Below are 14,921 nucleotides of genomic sequence, written 5' to 3' on the forward strand. Positions count from 1 at the left end.
TCTAAAGAAATACAATGGTATGTAACTGGTAAAAGTGTCAGTGGTACTAGCGTCAATTGACATTGATTCGCTTTTGAAAGTGAACTAATATCAATGACATTAATTCCAAATCCGAAAGAAAATTAATGTCAGAATAATGTCAGAAAAACCTTTTCTCGCTATTGATATTAATTATTTTTGCAAAGGCGAATTAATATCAGAACTTCTTATAGACGCCACCACCGAATTTTGGAATTAAAGTCGCATAAGTTTTGATTCCAATTATAAGTAGTCTATTACGATAAGAACTAAAACATTTGCATATAATTAAAAGAATTAATTAATAAAAAGGAAAAAAGTGCTGCAGGCAAACATTTGGAAATTGTGGAGATTAAAGCGAAATATATATAAATTTAGCCGGCTCAGCACCAGATTTGGACGGTCTAACAACCTCAACGCAATTCATAGTCTCATTTTTCCGACCTCCTTTTTGGTGACGTGAAATAGTGTCAATGGAACTAAGGTCAATTGACATTAATGCGCTTTTGAAAGAGAATTAAGGTCAACGACACTAATTCCAAATCCGAAAGATCAATTGACTTCGGTACGCTTTTGGCTCCGCGAACTGGCGCCAATTGGTCACACCAAGAGAGTTTAAATAGTTTTTTCCACATGATCCTCTGCTTTCATAGGTGGGTTCCGATAGAAACACTTTCTAGGGTGGAGCGTCATCTTTCATTCGCATAACATGACCTGCCCAGCATAGCCACTGCATTATAATTCGCTGGATTATGTTTAATGTCTGCGTAAAGCTCGTACAGTCATAATTAAATCTTCTTCGGTACTCGCCATCGCCAACGCGTAGCGGCCCGCAAATCTTTCGAAGAACTTTTCTCTCGAACACTCCCAGAGTCGCTTCATCTGATGCTGTCATGTTCCATGCTTCGGCACCAATAGCAGGGTGACGATAAGTGACTTGTAGAGTATGATTTTCGTTTACCGAGAAGGGACTTTACATTTCAATTGCCTGCCTAGTCTTCATGTGAAATGATACTTTTTATAAGAACTAATATTTCTTACGATCCAAGCTTAAACACTTAAGGAGCCTGTACATAAAGCCGAAGGACGGCTTGTGACCAGTTTAATATTTAAATGAATAATAGAGGTAAACTAAACGTCCTCAAGTATAAGTTTGTTCAGAAAAATGTATCTGTGGGATGTGACCTTCTAAAGAAATACAATGGTATGTAACTGGTAAAAGTGTCAGTGGTACTAGCGTCAATTGACATTGATTCGCTTTTGAAAGTGAACTAATATCAATGACATTAATTCCAAATCCGAAAGAAAATTAATGTCAGAATAATGTCAGAAAAACCTTTTCTCGCTATTGATATTAATTATTTTTGCAAAGGCGAATTAATATCAGAACTTCTTATAGACGCCACCACCGAATTTTGGAATTAAAGTCGCATAAGTTTTGATTCCAATTATAAGTAGTCTATTACGATAAGAACTAAAACATTTGCATATAATTAAAAGAATTAATTAATAAAAAGGAAAAAAGTGCTGCAGGCAAACATTTGGAAATTGTGGAGATTAAAGCGAAATATATATAAATTTAGCCGGCTCAGCACCAGATTTGGACGGTCTAACAACCTCAACGCAATTCATAGTCTCATTTTTCCGACCTCCTTTTTGGTGACGTGAAATAGTGTCAATGGAACTAAGGTCAATTGACATTAATGCGCTTTTGAAAGAAAATTAAGGTCAACGACACTAATTCCAAATTCGAAAGATCAATTGACTTAGGTACGCTTTGGGACTATTTAATGTCATTCACATTAACTCTCTTTCCAAAACGTATTAATGTCAATTGATGCTAGTTCCATTGGCACTATTGCACGTTACCTCCTTTTTGCATGGGCAGCATTAAAAAGTCTTAAGTCCATTGCTATTAGTTCTCTTTAGGATTTCGAATTAGTGACATTGACATTAATTCATTTTCAAAAGCGATTCATATCTGTTGCAACAGCACGCCCAATAAAGCGTGTTTTGGCATTGTTACTGAAAAATCTTCCCCTCCTTGTACTTAAAATTTTGCCATAAATAAATATTTGCACATACTTTTGAATCACAAAATCAGAATTACAAAAATGTTAACAATCAAAATATAAGAAATCTGGTATCGCCTTTCAGTGAGTTATTCAACTTAGTAGTTACTTAGCTGTTCTTATGTAGTTTGTATTTATGTATATTTGTTTACTTATAAATTCTTACGCATTTTCAAGCTCATTCTGCTTTGTTGTTTTTCACTAAAATGCTAAGAGTGTAAATAATATTTATTTAGTGTACAAACAACAACTTTTATCCACTGACTATGGTAGCATAGCTTTTGTTCTCTTCTACAAGTAACATTAACAGAAATTATTTCAGAAGTATTTTTGTTTGTAGTGAACAAAGTGTAGATTGGTGGCAGCCCTCGAGCAAGAATACACGTATTATTTTTGTCACCAAAAGTTTAGAAGTATGTAAATAAATGCAGGTGGTTACTTTTAGGTGTATGTAAATAATTTGTGAAGTTGTTCTGAGCTGTCTACCTGAGCGAAGTATGCTAATGAAAATACAATAAGACATCCAAACTTTTTACTGCAAATTGTTTGTAAGTTAATTCTAAGAATTTACAAAAGTGATACAAAATATTCGGCTTGTTTACAAATTGTGGTCAGCCAGCTGTAAAGTACGTAATTCGTATAACTTTAACTTGGCTGAGCTTAAGCTGATTTGAGTATTGTAAAGATTGTTCATCCACAGACGGTGTGATGCAGGTTTCACCCGGTGATATTTTTTGTAAGAAAATGGTAATACATTTCTATAGTCCATAGACTAAAAGACATCAAAGAATGAGACATAGGGATTTGATGCTCTTTACGAGTACACATATGTGGCGAATATTAGCATTTCTAACATCACTATGCTGTTAGTAAATAAGCCATTTACACACATCCATAGAAGGCAACGAATGATATTCCACACACATAACCAGCTGATTGAAACGAAGAGATTATTTCACATGTGTACACTAGAGTGGTCTTAAAAATTTGTTTCCCGTAAAAAGACTGTACCGCCCCTACAATTTATTCCTTTGTATGTAAGTAATAAATATCACAACTCCTGGGCAGATTACACCAGCTTAAGGCGTGGCACATTCCTATTGAAAATGCCCAAACCCAATTTTTTTTTTTAATTTTCGAGAATAATGCCCGACAAAATTTTATAAAAAGTTATAAATATGCTGTTTTACTTACAGTGTGTTTATAGCAAGAAAAATAAGCATTTTCCAACGTTTCGGAAGACCAATTGACGTATGAAGTCAAAATCCGTTACACGTATTTTTTCCATATGGTTAAGAACCACGCCTATTTTATAAAATTTTTTTTTTAATAAAGAATCATAGACCAATGTAAAATATATTATGTTTGCGAAAAAAATCTTTATATCAATCGTATTTTAGTTTCAAAATACCATAATAACAAGAAATTTAAGAACCTAACATATTTAAAATAGGTGTTTCACCACTCCCTCTTCGACCATTCATTACTCTGCGTTTCGATTGCCATTACTGGAAGAAGAATTGAAATATTGTGAAAAAGTCTATATCCTTATTTTTTATAAATATGAATATTTCTAATAAAATCGTGCAAAATCATTTAATATATACGCCCTCGTAGAGTTGTCAACTACGACAGCGCTTAATCGTTTAAACTGGCTCCGCGAACTGGCGCCAATTGGTCACACCAAGAGAGTTTAAATAGTTTTTTCCACATGATCCTCTGCTTTCATAGGTGGGTTCCGATAGAAACACTTTCTTGGGTGGAGCGTCATCTTTCATTCGCATAACATGACCTGCCCAGCATAGCCACTGCATTATAATTCGCTGGATTATGTTTAATGTCTGCGTAAAGCTCGTACAGTCATAATTAAATCTTCTTCGGTACTCGCCATCGCCAACGCGTAGCGGCCCACAAATCTTTCGAAGAACTTTTCTCTCGAACACTCCCAGAGTCGCTTCATCTGATGCTGTCATGTTCCATGCTTCGGCACCAATAGCAGGGTGACGATAAGTGACTTGTAGAGTATGATTTTCGTTTACCGAGAAGGGACTTTACATTTCAATTGCCTGCCTAGTCCAATGTAATATCTATTGTCAAGTGTGATTCTTTGCTGAATTTCAGAACTGATGTTGATGCTTGTGTTAATTCTAGTTTCCAAATAAACGAAATTTCGAAATCATGGCTGACTCTTTGCTGGATGATAGCAGGTACTTCGTTTTGTCGTTATTTGCCATCAACCCAACAACTTGTAAATTTCTTGTCTCTAGTTTGGCAACGATGCCCTTAATAAACATCCTTTTTCAAAAGTAGATGACGCAGCTTGGCGTTTAGCCGTATGTTTTAAATGAAACACAACGGTTCTATTTGCCAACTTATTTGTACATATCACGGCCTCTGTTTCTCCAGTGTCCCAATGATCCAAAGCATTCCCGTGAGAATTGAGAGGGATACGGAGCTTGAAAACTCACTGGATAATGGGTATTATGTGTGAAGTTTGTTATTATTTCACTAGCTGACAACCACTGCCTTAGACCATGGAGGGGTGCTTATTTAATTAATTTGGGTGTCTTTTATAAGAAATATTCCTATTTGTACAGGAAATAACTGTAAAGTGTTTCTTCACAGTAGGTTAATTATTCTTCATTGGTCAAAAGAGGTTGCCACACCCATTTAAAAATGTTTAAGTTACTTCAAATTGAAGCTGTTGTTGAGTGCTTTAGTACAGGGTAGTTTTCATACCTATTGGTGACTACGGTCTCGAGATATAGGCCAAAACGTGGATCAGGGTAACACTAGGATGTGTTTTTACATTATGGATATCAAATTGAAGCTGTTGATGTGTGCTTTAGTACAGAGTAAGTTTTACACCGCTGGGTGACTAGCCCAAAACAAGGACCCGGATACGCCTAGAATGTGTGTGTATTATGGATATCAAATGAAAGCTGTTGCTGAGAGCTTTAAAGTAATTTGCATTGTGATATTCGATTTAGTCGCATCAACCTGGCAAAACGGATAAATATGCATGCGAAGTCGAAATAAAGACCTGAATTAATAATACTCACATACCTACCTACATACGTCCTATTCGATTTGCCTGAAATGTGGTATATAAATTTGCCGATATTAGTATTTACGACTCTTTTTTCCGGGAAGTAGACCAGAGACGGACTGGGACGGGGATTAGGATTTGGACTGGGACCGAGACTGAGACTGAGACTCGGAGTGGGACTGGGACTGAGACTCGGAATGGGACTGGAACAAAATACATGCCACCCACTGGGACTGACAAGAAGATATGAATAAGAATGAGAAAAACTTGAGAGAAGAGAAAAGAGAGAAGGAGACTGAGATAGAATGAGACGAAAATGGAGATATATGAAGCGAAAAATACGGAGGGAGAAGTAAATACAAAGATTGTGAAAAAGGGGCGAGGGCAGAATTAGACGGAAAAATCTTATTAATATGTATGCAGATAGACCAAACTTAGGGCAGAACAACGTCTGTCGTGTCTGCTAGTTGTTTAATAAAATAGTTTAATATTTATTATACACAAATAAACACTGTGGAAACTAAGTAGAAACGTGATTTATTTCTGTTTTATTCAATATATTTGCGAGGCGACGCATGTTAGACAATAAAGACTCGATTTTGTGGAGGCATATAGGCCAAGAGTGATACTACCAATATCACATCTAAACACGTATGAAGACTTTGCAGCATTCAGAAGATCTTAAAAATGAAAAACTCTTTAAAGGGTAGTTATAGGATTTAAATGTAATTTTTCAACTGATATGATAACAATTCATTTTTTATTTGCTCAAAATTGTCGAGTTAGTAACTAGCGCAAAGAAAACATATTTTAAATTTATAAGGGGCTACTGGCGTCAAATAATGACGGATGCAGGAGCAAAAACTTGTTACTAGCGTGGAACCGACACAAAAAACTGTGTGAGAATTTTTTACAACATAACCCATATGCCGTAGGTATAATTTTTAGAATTTCCTATACAGAAAATGTCAATATTAATTTATTTTATTATTTTTTATACCTTTCATGAACATGAAATTGTAACTTCTAGCTTCGATGGTTAATAAAACAGCAGAAACGTCCGGATTAATTATCTTTATTCTTTATTCTTCAGTCGTCAATTCAATAATGAACCGGAAGTCCACCATCTTCTCTTTTCTTCCTTTACAGTGATGTATTTTTGCTTATTCTATTAATTAATTCCCATGGTTGTATTTTTTTCTTATTCTGTTGCATTAGTTGACATGGTTGCATTTATGATCTTACAAAATGGTATATTAACTTTGCTCCGATGTTTGTAGCGTTGAGAAATATAGAAGATAGACTCACCATTAAGTATACCGAATTGATCAGGGCGACGAACTGAGTTGATATAGCCTTGTCCGTCTGTCTGTCCCTCCGTCTGTCCGTCCGTCTGTCTGTTTGAACGCAAAACTAGTCTCTCAAATTTTGAGATATCTCAATGAAATTTGGCACAAGGATGTATTTTTGTATTATATTAGCCATTTGTCGGATCCGGTAGAATCGGACCACTATAACATATATCTCCCATACAACCGATCGTTCAGATAAGACGATTTTATATATATTCTAATATATCATAGAAGATATTCTGTAAAAATCACTTTGATCGGAGCTATATATAGTTATATCCCATACAACCGATCGTTCAGATAGAAAGATTTTTCGCCATTTCTCCCTTAATTTAGAAAGTATAAACGTGAAACTCGGTGATATATATTTTAATATATCATAGAAGATTTTCTGAAAAAATCACTTTGATCGGAGCTATATATAGTATATATCCCATACAACCGATCGTTCAGATAGAGAGATTTTTGGCAATTTCTCCCTTAATTTCCAATATAAAAACGTTAAACTTGATGATATTTATTCTAATATATCATAGATTTCCTAAAAAAAATCACTTTGATCGGAACTATATGTATATAGTATATAACTATCCCATACAACCGATCGTTCAGATAGAAAGATTTTTCGCCATTTCTCCCTTAATTTAGAAATTATAAACGTGAAACTCGCTGATATATATTTTAATATATCATAGAAGATTTTCTGAAAAAATCACTTTGATCGGAGCTATATATAGTATATATCCCATACAACCGATCGTTCAGATAGAGAGATTTTTGGCAATTTCTCCCTGAATTTCCAATATAAAAACGTTAAACTTGGTGATATATATTCTAATATATCATAGAAGATTTCCTGTAAAAATCACATCGATATATAATATATATCCCATACAACCGATCGTTCAGATAAGGGGGTTTTTTTTGCCATTTTTTGATATGTATCTTAAAAATCGTTTAGGTATGTACATCTGTTCACTATATATTTCTTATCTTATAAAAATAAAAATAAATGTAAGGCGCGATAACCTCCGAAGAGATCTAAGATCGAGCTTCTCTTCCAATTTGCGTCGTGCTCCTCTTGATTTTCCCTACAAATTGGCCGGACGGGACCTACATGATTTTATGCCGACTCCGAACGGCATCTGCAAGGCAGATGAGTTTTCACTGAGAGCTTTTCATGGCAGAAATACACCCGGAGCGCTTGCCAAACACTGCCGAGGGGCGACCCCGCTTAGAAGAATTTTCTTCTAATTGAAAAACCTTATTTCTAAAATTTTTGATGTTGCTTTGCTCGGGGTTTGAACCCAGGGCATCCGGTGTGGTAGGCGGAGCACGCTACCATCACACCACGGTGGCCGCCTTATCTTATACATCCGATTATTTGGAGATTACGAACGGGATACGATTATTGTTCAGCGCAATTCATGAAAGGTATGAAGTCTTCGGCAGAGCCGAAGACAGTCCCGTCCTTACTTATTTATTATTAACTTCATTATTATTTATATTCATAGAAAGGTCTAAACTTTTAGCTTGTTTTTTTATTTCATTTTATATTTTACATGAAGCAAATAGTTTAATTAATTATTTATTTTATTTTAGTAAATTATGTTTTTTACTTTTATATTTACAGATGCCTTGATAGAGTTACGCAAAAATATTTCCAGTACGCTGCAGAACGCAGAAACAGCCAAATCGGAGCCAAAAAATGTTAGAACGCAGTACTTTATACGGTACCATAATATTAACATTTTACTGGATTTTTGTAACTGAATTACTTTGTTTTTCTTAAACACTCTTCATTATAAATATGGAAATAAAATACATAACTTGTGTTTTTTGTGCACATGTGTTTATTGTTATATGTACTACGAACTATATAAAAAAAAAAAAAAAAAAATTATAAAAAGCTAAAATACAACACCATTAATATATTGTAACCTCTGTTTTTGAGTGCGCCCCACTGTATTTAATATAGAAGAACACAACGGAAGACGGAACAACTGAAAGATGCACATCTTCAATTTATTGTGATCATTTTGCAATACCCCTTTTTATACTTATATAATATTGTTTCCGACTCGCAGAAGTATCAAAAAAGCTATACAAAATATTACTTAAAACTCGCCAGCCTCATTTGTTGCGACTATCGTAAACAATATTTTCACTGCCACAAACTGAACGACATATGAATCATATTGGGATCGTTTGCAGATGCATTTGCGAGAGTTTCATCCGGTTAAATATCATAAATCGCTCAAATGGGATATCATTTTTGAGCATTTGGGCCGCTGGGTAAGAGCAGAAGCTGTTACTCACACATACAAACGCATACCGCTAGAACAAAAATATAAACTTCAGATATATATGTATGCATATAGCTAAGTAACCAGATGGCATCTTAGTGAAAAGTCTAAACCTTAGGGAAAATACATAGATGAACGAGGCTTACTGAGAGTACAAAAGCAGCGCGATGCAAGCGATAATGAATCACTTTGATTTAAACATGTTAAGTATTAGTGAAGTACGCGATAATTATGAAGTACTACTAGCAAAGTAGTATAAATAAAGAACGGTTTCTTATAATGAATATTTGTGTTATTTATTCGACAGTTCAGACATACGAACGTTAACAGAAGCTGCAAAATAATCAGGAATTTTCCAAAATTCGTTACATCAATTTCGGAACTCATTCGCAATGCAAACCCTTTGTGAGCTATTAAACACCATGCATTCGTGCAGGCTTACTTAGATGGTTTTTCAAGTTGTTGTTGTTGTGTTTACTGTGCTTCGCCCCATTCAAATGAGCGCGACCACTCACAAATTGTCATAAAAGTCCTCTAGCTGGATTGCAGGGAAACTGGCAGTCTCATGCAATAAACCAGACAAGTGAAGCCAATAGAGTATCCACAACCAAGGAATATTGAAACATACTGCTGACGTCAATGAAATGATAGACGAACTTGAGTTATATCATGATGTTGCGGATGAGTATCTGACCCTCGATGTGTTATGAAAAAGTTTTCTATTTGCTATCGAAGTTATCTTTTTCTTAAGAAGTGTTACCAATATTTAATCTATTTTTTATGTAAAAGTTATCGATTATCGAAAAGTTATCTACATGTGTCGAAAAGTTATTGAAAAGCTATCTATATCTCATCGTAGTATACCAATTTTTCCTGAGCGAGTTCTCAATTTGCAATCGAAAATGTATTTATTACTTTTCGGAGTATACAAATTTGTTATCGGTCTGTTATCGATTTGATATCGAAAGGTTGTCTATTTCCTACCAATTTGGTATCGTCGTTTGAATCTGATCCTCGAAGTGTTATGGAAAAATTGTCTATTGGTTATCGGAAAGTTATATTTTTCTTAAGGAGTGTTACCATTTTTTTATCTACTTTTTATGTAAAAGATATCTATATGTATTGACAAGTTATCGAAAAGCTGTCTATATTTCATCGCAGTGTACTAATTTTTTATAAGCGAGTTATCGATTTGCAATCGAAAGGTTATTTATTACTTTTCGGAGTGTACAAATTTGTTATCGGTCTGTTATCAATTTTTTATCGAAAATTTGCCTATTTCCTATCGAGTGCTACCAATTTGTTATCGTCGTTTTAACGATTTGCCGGCAACGACTCATCTGTATGTTATAAAACAGATACTGATAAAACTTTATATTTAGGCGAATATTAGTACTTTCGATTGATCACTATGGCGCTAGTAAATAAATGCTGTACAATAACACCAGCAAAGAAAGCAATTACATATATTTACAGAAGCGAAGAGCGTAGAAGAGAGAGAAAGCAGACATATACACATATAAACAACACCTAAAAGCAGAGAAGCTATTACTAACATATACGCACGCATATAACTAGAAGACAAACGTGAATATGCGATGCAAAAATTAAAAATAAATAAGAAACTACTTGAGAAGGCTGTTCATAAAAATTCTATCAATATCAATATCAATCAGCTGGATTTTAACCAATTGTGTATTAAACCAATTGTGTAGTACTAAAACCATAGCAGTGTGTAAATAAGGAACATTTTGCTATATTGAATATTCGAGTTATTTATTCGACAGTTCAGAGATTCCAACGATCACAGAAGGTGCAGTATAACTAAGGCTTTTCCAAAACTTGCTACAATATTGAATCGATGACAAATCTGTTACCCGTATATAACAAGTCGATAAGAAACATACAAGAAGCCGGTGACTAGCCGATTAGAAACCGATAACAAATTGATTACTCTACGATTTCGATAATAAGCCAATACAAAAACAATACCTTGTCGCTATCGGTTGTTACCGATAAGGATCCGAGGGTCCGGATCCGAAGGTCTTCGCAATAGGCCCAAAATTATTGGTCTCTGGTAAAGTTGCCTCTGTTGCCCCTCGGATTAAGCACTCCAAATATAAGCAGATGTTTTTTTGTGTTCCGATATTGTCGATAACGCAAAGTAAACCTCTTTGCCATGAATTATTTGCTGCTACAGACTTTCAATATTGTGCTTTATTTCCTTTTTTTGCCATTCTCATTCAAACTACTGGCGGCCACCGTGGTGTGATGGTAGCGTGCTCGGCCTACCACACGGAATGCCCTGAGTTCACACCCCGGGCAAAGCAACATCAAAATTTTAGAAATAAGGTTTTTCAATTAGAAGACAATTTTTCTAAGCGGGGTCGCCCCTCGGCAGTGTTTGGCAAGAGCTCCGGGTGTACGCTCTCAGTGGAAACTCATCTGCCTTGCAGATGCCGTTCGGAGTCGGAATAAAACATATTGGTCCCGTCCGGCCAATTTGTAGGGAAAAGCAAGAGGAGCACGACGCAAAAAGGAAGAGAAGCTCGGCCTTAGATCTGTTCGGAGGTTAACGCGCCATTCATTTATTTATTTTTTTTTTATTTTCATGCAAACTACACCACCCACTCGGGTTAAATAAACAAAAAGTAGTTAAGTCAAGTAAAAGTGCCTACATATTTCAACATCTCAAGTTGCACGCAAACAATACCACACACTTAAACAGCTTAAACTTAGTTTATGTCTATCATTTCCCTTTCATGCTAGTAAATAGTCAATCAACTCACTTTGCGTTCTTGGTTTAGTTTATTGTGCAAACTTGATTGAATTTTTGGTGTTTGTTCTTTGCTGTAACTTATATCCCAATTTTGTTGTTTTTGTTGTTGTTTGTAAAGATTTTTATTGTTTGGTTGTAATGTAATGGTTGAGGCCAATCTCCAAAGCTTTTGTTTACATATCTAATGTCAGATAAACATCTGTCATTTACCAAAACGCTATGGACTTGGACTTTGTAGCAGCACTCAATATGTTTCCCTTGGCAGCCATAATAAAAACACTTACATACATAGGTACTTTAATAAGCATTCTTTTGGGAACATGGCTATATATATATTACATTTGTACTTGAGCATCTCAACCAACTTTAATTTGTTGTTGCTTGTATTTGGGACTATTGTGTTTAAGTATACAATATAAAAATCTAAGTATTTGTTAATTTTTTATTTCCAATTTGGGTGGTTTTAAATTCCTAATGTTTGTATGAGATTTAATGCTATCCTCTCACTCTGTCTGTAAAACTTGTTTGCTCGTTTCACATTTTCATTGATTAAAGATATACCCCAGCGCGCGGACTACTAACTGATGTTAGTCACTCTGTTTTGGTGAAAACGAAAATGTCAAACGAAACTATTTAAAAAGTGTGACCTCTAACAGCCTGAGAGATTTTTACCCCCTCATCGGAAGGGTTTCCTAATCTTTTGATGATTTTTTAGCTTAATCGACTTAGGACGGATGGTTTTTTTAAGGGATTCTGACATCTAATTCTAGAGCTAAAGAAACTTCAGAAGCAAAATTATCGGCAAGCCCAAGAAATGTTGGACCAGAATTATATAATCAGAAACTGGGCAAATACGAGCGATTTCGAAAAAGAAACATTCTTAATACTTTTACTTTCAAAAAAGTGAAGGTTTATCCTGATATTGTCACTGCAGATGATACACCATCGAAACTGGGTTGACTTCAATCCAAACTTGGGAAGAGATGACGAAAATTGCTAAAACATATATATGTATATGTTTTACTCGCGAAGAAAGGCCTCCTATGGCTAAAGGAGGTGTATCCTCGAGCTATACTAATTTAGAATCCGCCATCCATGTCAATTTACCCTGAAAGTCAACTAGCTATAAAACACCCACAAGGCCGAATACTGCATTGAATGTGAATTGATTGCAGATAGTCACTAGCTGACCAGGCGAAAACACAGCATTGATATGTGCGAGAAGGCCACCGAGCAGACCTAGTTTACCCTTTGAATGACACCACTCCTCTTCTTTCTGAAGAAGTTAATTTAAGATGAGGACTGGAACCCATATGTGAAGTATACAAATAAATCTAGCTCTGCGGTCTTCAGTACAAATTTAGCTTAGCCGTCGTGTTTTGGCTTTATCGATTGGAAGTGTTAAGCACTTGCTTTAAAGACTTCCTGCTCTAACCAGGAGACGAACGAGATTTTCGTTGAATGTTTTGCGGAGCTTTACTCTGCTAACATCGCGGAAAAGACCACATTAGACGGCCAAATTGGCTGAATCTCATATATATCTAAAGTAAAAAGGAGGCTGAAGCTTATTTAATAGTATCATAATGAGCGAGACGGCATAGTTATGACCCATGTCTTTGCTGTGGCTTAGCCACCACAATCTAATCTAATTGGGACTTATCTTCTTCACTCGACTTGTCTACCCGACTTCGCAGCTCTTGAAGTGGGGCATAACCCCTCCCTATTGTATTTCTTCAAAGGTACATTTCAATTCAACTTACGGCTGCTTTTCCTCAGAAAAGATAAGTAGAGGTGACAGAAAAGGAAGGGCCATGAAATAATAAAAAATGAGGAATAGAGACAAAATAAGGGAGGGATAGAACGGAAAAGGTAGAGTGAGATATAGAGTCAGTGATAAAGAGAAAAAGACACAGCGAAGTAAAGGAAAAATGAAATTAGGAAGGGGCAATGAGAAGGAAACAGAAAGCGAGATTGAAATGGAAAGAGAAAGTGAAAAAATTAGAAAAGGGAATAGGGTTGAGAATATATGAAAATAGGCTTAGCAAAAGGACAAACAAGAGAAAGAGTTATAAAGGAAAATGTTCAGAACAAAAGAGATGGAAAGGAAAAACAAGAAAAGACTGGGCACAGGGAGAAGAAAAAGAGGAATATGGGCTGGAAATTCTGAGGGATATAAAGACAAAGGAAGAGATAAGTGAAAAAAGAGAGAGAGCAAATGTTTCAAAATAAAGACAAACAAAATTTCGGAAAGCACAAAGAATTTCGGATCTACTAGTAAAGTATACTTGTTAACTGTAACTCGAAGAAAATTTTCGTCCATAATGCTTTTCCAGTAAGCTACAATCGAACGCATTATAAATCACCGAACCAATCATGACGTTTAACAGGCAATTAAACATACCAAATGCTCCGTTTATCTGATTGATGCCTTGTTTGTTTGTCTGTACAACTCTTTGATTGATTATATGACATAATGACATTTTGATTTAAAATTCAGAGATTTGAGTACATAATTTATACGAACATAATAACGGCAACGCAACATGCTGCCATACATACACATAAACATACATACAGTATCGGACAAAAGTCTACATACACCAAGAAATAGAGCAGGCACGGCGGCTTCATAGAATATCCACGTAAGCTTGGGATATATGAGGATCCTTTCTGTCCACACTGTCTCTCCGAATTGGAAAGCGCAGAACACGTAATGTTTCACTGCCCTAGCAGGGTTGTCAACGCAACTTTAGAAACTGGTTCTATAGTCAAAAGGACCACCAGAGGCACCCCCCAAAGCGGTTTGCTATCGCCTCTTCTCTGGATACTGGTGGTCAAAGAAATTCTAGAAATCTTCAGAAGAAAAGAAAGAAAGGTAGTCGCATATGCCGACGACTTAGTGATTCTGATCACAGCTAAATTCTTGCCAACGATCAGCGATCTCATGGAAACGGAACTTTGCGACATTTCGGGATGGGCAACAAAAACCGAACATCCTATTCACGAGAAAAACAAAGCACCCTTCTTTAACTTACCGAAGCTAAACGGCACAATGTTAAACCCATCTTCGGAAGCCAAATATCTTGATATCTTGGCATTATACTCGATATCAAATTAAGCTGGAAATGGAAGTTGAGATGAGATCAAATAATGCTCCAGTAGCATACTACATCTGCAAAAGGGATTTTGGACGGAATTAGGGACTGGCAACACATGTCATTCATGGCATGTACAGCACAATCATTCGACCTATACTGACGTATAAAGCTCTGGTCTGGTGGAAGGCGCTAGACAAAAAAGTAATCAACATGCTGGAAAATGAAATGCTGAACTCTGCCTAGGAAA

General features: G+C 35.7%; 1 protein-coding gene and 1 long non-coding RNA gene across 3 annotated transcripts in view; one reads left to right on the plus strand and one right to left on the minus strand.

The window, feature by feature from the left end:
- Shawl (Shaw-like) overlaps positions 1-8,213 on the plus strand; it is a 437,991-nt gene extending 429,778 nt beyond the window's left edge. Inside the window, exon 14 of one of the 2 annotated variants that reach the window (XR_010949354.1) lies at positions 8,125-8,195. The gene's annotated coding sequence lies outside the window, so the exon portion shown is untranslated. Of the gene's footprint in view, positions 1-8,124 lie in introns of both variants that reach the window. The other variant, XM_067764645.1, reaches the window with a different exon arrangement.
- Positions 1-14,921, minus strand: part of LOC137239394 (uncharacterized) — an 853,500-nt gene that overhangs the window by 124,147 nt on the left and 714,432 nt on the right. The window lies entirely within an intron of this gene.

Source organism: Eurosta solidaginis, chromosome 2 (assembly GCF_040869045.1).
Source record: "Eurosta solidaginis isolate ZX-2024a chromosome 2, ASM4086904v1, whole genome shotgun sequence".
In the NCBI taxonomy this organism is placed as follows: Eukaryota; Metazoa; Arthropoda; class Insecta; order Diptera; family Tephritidae; genus Eurosta; species Eurosta solidaginis.